Source organism: Leptonotus elevatus, chromosome 5, assembly GCF_054856555.1.
Source record: "Leptonotus elevatus isolate MCC_2025b chromosome 5, RoL_Lele_1.0, whole genome shotgun sequence".
In the NCBI taxonomy this organism is placed as follows: domain Eukaryota; kingdom Metazoa; phylum Chordata; class Actinopteri; order Syngnathiformes; family Syngnathidae; genus Leptonotus; species Leptonotus elevatus.
In genome coordinates, this window is record NC_141243.1 from 28,009,509 (window position 1) to 28,016,856 (window position 7,348).

The following is a 7,348-nucleotide window of genomic DNA, read 5'->3' on the forward strand; positions in this document are numbered from 1 at the left end:
ATAATTAAACTGTTTGTCTGCAATGCCAATCACTATAAAAACGTTTTGACATTTATGTATGAAGAATCACTTATGAACAACAAATTTACATGAATAAAAACGATTATGTAAAATGTTCATTTTAAATAACACAATTAGGATTTTCCTATAGTGCAAGTAGCATAAAAACATCTTACTTTACATTTAGCTTGATTCAGGTAAGAGCAAATGCCTTTTATTGTTTACTTGTACTTTTATTATTATTATGTTAATATGTCATTATTGGGACTGTACCCAACAATTACTGTAACTGCCACATCTCAGCAAGCTACATTGTTTGTTTTTGATAAATTTGTTTTTGATTGTTGTTGTTTTTTCTTCTTCTTGTTTTTGGTTCTTCATTTCCCCCCTAATAATCTGTTTCTTATTAGGACCTTACTCTGACCGCTAACCCCCCCAAAACGAGCTCTTAGTTAAAATAAAAACAAAGATCATGTAGCAGTTTCCACATATATTTTGAAGTACATTTCAATTCAGCTATTATTGAGTACATGCTACAAGTTGGAGTCTTCAGGAAGATTTTATTATAAATCTGAGCGAGAGTTACAAATTCCGACAGATTTTGTGCATCAGTAGTTGGAGCAGAAGCTCCATGCCCCGTCCCAATAGAAGAGGAACGTTAGTTTTACCGGGGATTTTTGCCGCGGCGAAAGTGGATGGGAAGGATCGTGGTCTTTATGAAACTGAGGGGGATATCTTCCCCGAGTCCTCAGAACCAACTGCGCCCAAATGTCAGACTTCATCGTAGTTGCGAGGCTGATTACAACTTGTGTCACTACATTTGAATTGAAGCTAGGCTAGCACACAGCATGCTCTGTGATCATGGCTACAAGATCTATCAAATAAAGGCATCGGTTTTGCTTGAGTTTTCTGTATTCTATGACCTTGGCTTTTGTTTACTGTGAGTGAGACTACGTAAATACAAACGGAGAGACCAACTTACCGACCGCAGGTGTAGTGAAAAGCGACCTGGTAAAATGGGGCGCCTCTCGTAGTATGACGTCATCCAAGGATAACATAATAATAATTTGTTTTATGAAAATTATGTTGCTGAATTTTTTGGGGGAGAGGCCACAAAACTACTTTCACAAACTATTTAAAAAATAGATTAAAAAACAAAAAAAAACAAATAAATGGACAAAGGGGCACTTTGGGCAAAAGTGCCAAAAGGACATGTGCCCCGGCACCCATAGCCTCCGCTCCCCCCTGCCCCCCCTTGCACTTGCCTGTTGTAAAATAGGCATTTCAGAGGGAGGGGCAAGGGGCGTTCAGCAACAGTCTTTTAAAACACTGCATAACAAAACCTCCATCTTTCTTTCTTTCCTTCCCCACTTCCTCTTTATCTCCTCTCCTTCCTTCTTTCCTCCCCTCTGTTCCTCTTTTTTTCCTCCCTGTACTTTCTTCTTCATTCCTTGACCAAAGGACAATATGAGGGTTAAGAAAGTGTTTACATAAAAATAAATTTTTGCATACATACATTACGATTACATTTTAATAGTTCAAATACTAAATATGGAACTATTGGTAAAAGACAAATAAAAAATTGTTTTTATATACATAACTCAACAACATTGCACTTGAACAGGCTAAATAACAAAAGTCACGATGCTCTCTTCCAACACAACCGTCTGGTCACACACAGACATAGTCATAGTCATCTTGTAGAAAGGTGAGAATGGCAACAGATGCATTGTTCAGCACTGGTTCCAAAATGCCAGTGTCCTGGAGAAAAGTAACATATGCATTATTGAATACTAATAACAAACCAAGATAAAATACATATCTACTGATTTAAAACTAAACTTCTGTGCCATGATGGTCATTTGACCCAAGGAGGTTTTAACAAGAAAAAGCATATTTTTCTTTAGTTAATGGCACAGTAGCTTTTCACTATGTCAACCTTGTGATGAGTTTCACACCAAAGTCCTTTCTCCTACAGAACACCCACCAACAATGCCCAGCTGCTTCTCAGCAGAAAAAAGGGAGCGAGAGTTATAGACAATTGCAATCCTCACCATACAATTATTTGGGCTGCAGTGAGGAGGTGTATAGTTCCATTTTTTAATAACTCTTATGGGAATTAGTTTTACTTGCATTACTTTTTTTGTACTTACCAAGCACTTCAAGAAAACATTTGTTGCATCTTCTCAGAGGAAAAAGGGCAGGCCTCTCAGTGCTGCCGTCTTTCAATGGGACACAATGTCGGATGTCTAAAGAGTATTCAGTGGACAAGAAGAATTTCAATTAGTAGAGTAACGTAGTATGCTTATATACAATGCAAAACAATAAGTCTTTTATAGTAATGAAGATAAAGCATAAGTCAGACTTGGCAACATGTAAAACTTAAAAAAACAAAAAAATTTACTTTACTTTTACAAATTAAAATTCTGTTAAACCAAGTATTGCCAAATAAGAACATAAAGCAATGACTGCATGCTAGGGCAGGGTATTTCCAACAACCCTATGATACGATGCGTATCACGATACAGGGGTCACGATACAATACATTGAGCATGGTAATATTTAATATAGATATATATAATATTTATACGTTTTTAGGAGCAAATGAGTTAAGCAGCAATTGGTGTTTATTTCATACTTCTTATTCGTATAGTAATTAAAAAAGGGAGGATTGATATTGTACTGTGTTTCCAGTTCTTTCATTGTTTTCCAAAATAAAAAACAATGTTTGCAAATGTCTTTTTTTGATTAAAGCAAACATCTTTTTCTGTTTCTCTTATGAGATAAGTAGATTCATACTCTTCTAAAAATGTCTGGCAAGGAGGCACTTCACTCACCTGTTCATCAAGTTTATCCAGGAGGTCTTCCATCTTCTCACCAAGAGCTCCCTTCTTAAACGGGTACAGTTTCAGCATGCCAGGCACAAATATGTCCAGGGATGCATTGAAAGTCCCCAGGAGGTCTTTGCTCGTGAGCCGATGAAATTCTTCAGATATCTGAAAAAGACAATTAACAAAATATAGTCATTTATTCAGCACATAAAATTCAGCAGCTATTTTGTGCAGTCTGCATCCTATTCAATGCCTGACCATGTTATCAACAGCAAACCTACTTCAAAAAGCTCTTGTGAATACATATTTTGTGCAGAAATGGAAATACCCCCCCACAAAAACTAGTATCAATACACAAATGCATTATCACGTTTCAATGTTTTTCTGATCTCGTGACTTTATTTCAAAATTTCGATTTGGGAATTCTTTTTTTCTTGTACTGGCAGAAATAGTCTCCATAAGAGCGACATGTTTAGGACAAGAATATTGATTGATTTATTTGTATCAGGGACCGTACATATTAATAAACATTACAGTAAATATGCCAGAATTAGCCTAAAGTCTATTTTTCACAGACATTTTTTTTGACAGATCATAAATGTCACCCTAGTAAAAAAAAATGTCACCCTAGTAAAAAAAAACAATATATATATATATATATATATATATATATATATATATATATATATATATATATATATATATATATATATATATATAATGCACAACAATAACAATACATTCATGAAAAAATACTATTAAAATGTTAAGACTAGAAAAATTTCCGCGGACATTTTGAATGGGACTGCTGGCTCTTGCAAGGTGGAAAGACGCATGTAGTACTCTTAGCAATAGTAGTAGTAATAGGACTTTTAGTTGTAGCAAGTACTTGTAGTAAGTAGTAGTAGTAGTAGTAATAGTAGTACTTGTAGTTGTAGCAATTTTAGTAGTAGTCAAATGGCTAAGATGGCCACCGCCCTGGGAGAGCGGAGTGGCAAGAATCCTGGGTGTACCTAATCAATTGGCCAAGATGGCCGCCGCCCTGGGCGAGCAGAGTGGCGAGAATCCTGGGCATACCTAATCAATTGGCCAAGATGGCCGCCGACCAGGGAGGGTGAGGGGGAGAGAGTCCTTGACATACCTAATCAATTGGCCAAGATGGCCGCCGCCCTGGGTGGGCAGAGTCGTGAGAATCCTGGGCGCACCTAATCAATTGGCCAAGATGGCCGCCGCCCTGCGCGAGCGGAGTGGAGAGAATCCTGGGCGCACCTAATCAATTGGCCAAGATGGCCGCCGCCCTGGGTGAGCGGAGTGGTGAGAATCCTAGGCGTACCTAATCAATTGGCCAAGATGGCCGCTGCCCTGGGTGGGCGGAGTGGCGAGAATCCTGGACGTACCTAATTAATTGGCCAGAATCCTGGGCGTACCTAATCATATGTCCAAGGTAGTCGTAGTAGTGATAGTATTTGCACTAAAAAGCACTATTTAAATAGCAGTCCATTCCATTGCATTTAAAAACATAAAAATTATGTTGTGTGAGTTTGTTTGTTTTTGAAAATGTATTTTTAAAAAATTGAAATGAGCTGAACAGTTTGAAATTGAAATGATTGGAATCGGTCAAGAAATGTGGAAGTTAACCATAATTAACTTATTAGTTAACCGTAAGTATCTTACTGTCGCTTTAAGAAACATTCACGCACACACATTTGATTTTAACTTGTTGTACACATCACGCACACACATTCAACTGATTTGTATGAGAAACGCACACCTCGAACAAAAGCCTGTCACGACTTAACGGTTCAAGATGCAGATTCCACAAATGGCTTGTTAGAACGGCAAGGGTTTGGGGAACGCGAGCATGTTCTCATTTAATGACCAAATTAGAGCAGGTTGAAAACTTTAGATTTTTAAAGAATTAAGAGAAAAAGGCGACAAAATAACATGGGGAACATGGCCAAAAAAGTCTGACTTCTCCTCGCTTAAAGTGAAAAAAAAAAGGTACTAAATGACACCTTTGCCAAACAAAAGTGGGTTTGTCTGAAAGAAGACCCTTGTGACTACAAAATGTGCAAATTTGATGTTTAGTGAGCAAAGATTGTGGCCACGGTGACGAGTTGAAGTGAGATTTTTCGAAATATATTTTTTTCTCTCTTCACTCTGACGTTGATTGCTCCACTCTGACAGACGCAATACACACCAATGTTAAAAGGCTATCTTTCTCTATTTCGCTCACTTTCTGTGAACCCGCACAGGAGGGAGAGCTTACATTCCTTAAAAAAAATTGCAACAAAATGAACAAAAAATCATATTGGTCGGTTAATGTATGCGCGCGTAGCGTGGCTTGGAAAAAGCTGCTTGATTTTTTTTACTTTTTTCCCCCTTTCCCATTCATTCCAATGGGATTTTTTGGGGCCGTTTTTGGGGAATTGCTCGGAATTCCAAGAAAAGTAATGCCGCAGCGAGTCAGATCGAGCCGGATCGTTTGATACCTCATTTGTGCCGGTGCGGAAAAATCTGTGGAAGATATCCATCCATCCATTTTCTTAACCACTTTTCTTCACAAGGGTCGCGGGGGGCACTGGAGCCTATGCCAGCTGGCTTCGGGCAGTAGGCGGGGTACACCCTGAACTGGTTGCCAGCCAATCGCAGGGCCCACGGAGACGAACAACCATCCACACTCACAATCACACCTATGGACAATTTGGAGTGTTCAATTAACCTGCCATGCATGTCTTTGGAATGTGGGAGGAAACCCACGCAAGCACGGGGAGAACATGCAAATTCCACCCAGGAAGGCCGAAGCCCGGACTCGATCTCACGTCCTCTGCACTGGGAGGCGGACGTGCTAACCAGTCAACCACCGTGCCGCCCTGTGGAAGATAATATAGGAAAGTTTATCAGAAATAATAAACCCGATTTTCTAGGATAGTAATATGTGCCTGCTTTGCTTCGCAGGCAGTAGCAGATGCTTTGCTACACATCAGTCCCATAATTACATGTTCATGAAAAAAACAATATATTTACTAAAATGTACATTAAAACCAACCAGGGATAAACAAATACAGAAAGCATTAGTGTTGACATTTCTGATTATCAATTAACCATTTTTTAATTTTAAGCTTAAATGTAATGTATGTGTCTAGATTTCTGATGTAAACAGGACTGAGATTCCACTCGGTAGCAGCTCGGACAGAGAAAGCAGTTTGACCAAAAGCACTTTTCCTAAAGAGAACAATAGTCTCCCCTTACTGCACCTCTGGTTCTCCTATGGTCTGTTGTTCGGATGTTAATAAAATGGCAGAGAGGAGGGGATTATAGACAATGAATGATTTTATAGATAAGACATAGATATAAATATTTGACCATGTTTTCCCAGGTGAGTTACTTATATTTTTGTAATATTGGATAATGATGTGAACTATTAGGTTTCTTATCAATATTTTTTACAGTTCGCTTGTAAAGTAATTGTAAAGGTTTCAAGGATGTAACATTAGCTTGAGACCAAATGGGCAAACAGTAGGTGATATGTGAAAGGACCATAGCATGCACATACATTGTATCTGCCCGTGTTGACATCTGATGGCGAAAATGTCTAAAGTTATTGAGGTTAAAATGGACACGATTTTAGACCCTTTTTTTTTTCTTTAAATGTTAACTGTGAATCAATTATGAACCCTAGATAATTGTAATTGGGAACTATTTGCCTTTCCCCTAAAACAAAAATATCAGGCTCATCATCAGCATTGTTGCTGGACTTAGTAAAAAACATTGCCACAGTTTTAGATGTATTTAACTGCAAACAGGAGTGTTTCAACCAAGCTGTGATATGAACCATGGAATCGGAGAGCTTCTGAGCCACCTGTGAGACATTATTGCCATGAATGACAACAGTGTCATCAGCATACATTTGAATGGCTACATCAGCACAGACAGATGGAAGGTCATTTATAAAGTGAGAAAGCAAGGGCCCTAAAATTGAGCCTTGGGGAAGACCGGTGGCGAGATTATGGGCTGCTGATCTACATGACTGGACTCTGACATCTTGGGAACGGCCAGAGAGATAAGACTCAATCCACTTGATTGCATTTGGAGAAAAATTAAAACAGCATAATTTTGACAAGATTTTTTTGATTGACGGTGTGAGATCGAGGAACACAGCACCAACAACCCCACCTCGATCAAGCAGAGCTCTGATGCAGTCAGTAAGGAAACAGGTGACAGTCTCTGTAGAATAATTAGCTTTAAAGCCAAACTGCTAATATTAGGACAGGTTAAAGAATCTAATGAGTCACATATTTTGATGTAACACTGGGAAGGAACTATAGTTTCCATCACAAAAAAAGCATACCACACTTAGCTTTTTGTGAGATTTCCTCATGAACTCTTAACTTTTTGATGGAAAATTGTTATATTTATCATATATAAACACATTGTTTATATAACTGCTTTAAGATGACGTTACACTTGTTCACTGATAATGAGACACTAACTCCTCACACTGACTTGTTGGTATA

General features: G+C 38.3%; 1 long non-coding RNA gene across 1 annotated transcript; it reads right to left on the reverse strand.

Annotated features, from left to right (window-relative positions):
- Positions 1-358: 358 nt before the first annotated feature.
- On the reverse strand, positions 359-2,991 carry LOC147174830 (uncharacterized). Its single transcript, XR_015094844.1, has 3 exons — positions 2,838-2,991; positions 2,154-2,249; positions 359-1,761 (listed from the first exon to the last, which is right to left on the reverse strand). It is a non-coding gene; the product is annotated as an uncharacterized LOC147174830 (long non-coding RNA).
- Between the last annotated feature and the right edge of the window lie 4,357 nt (positions 2,992-7,348).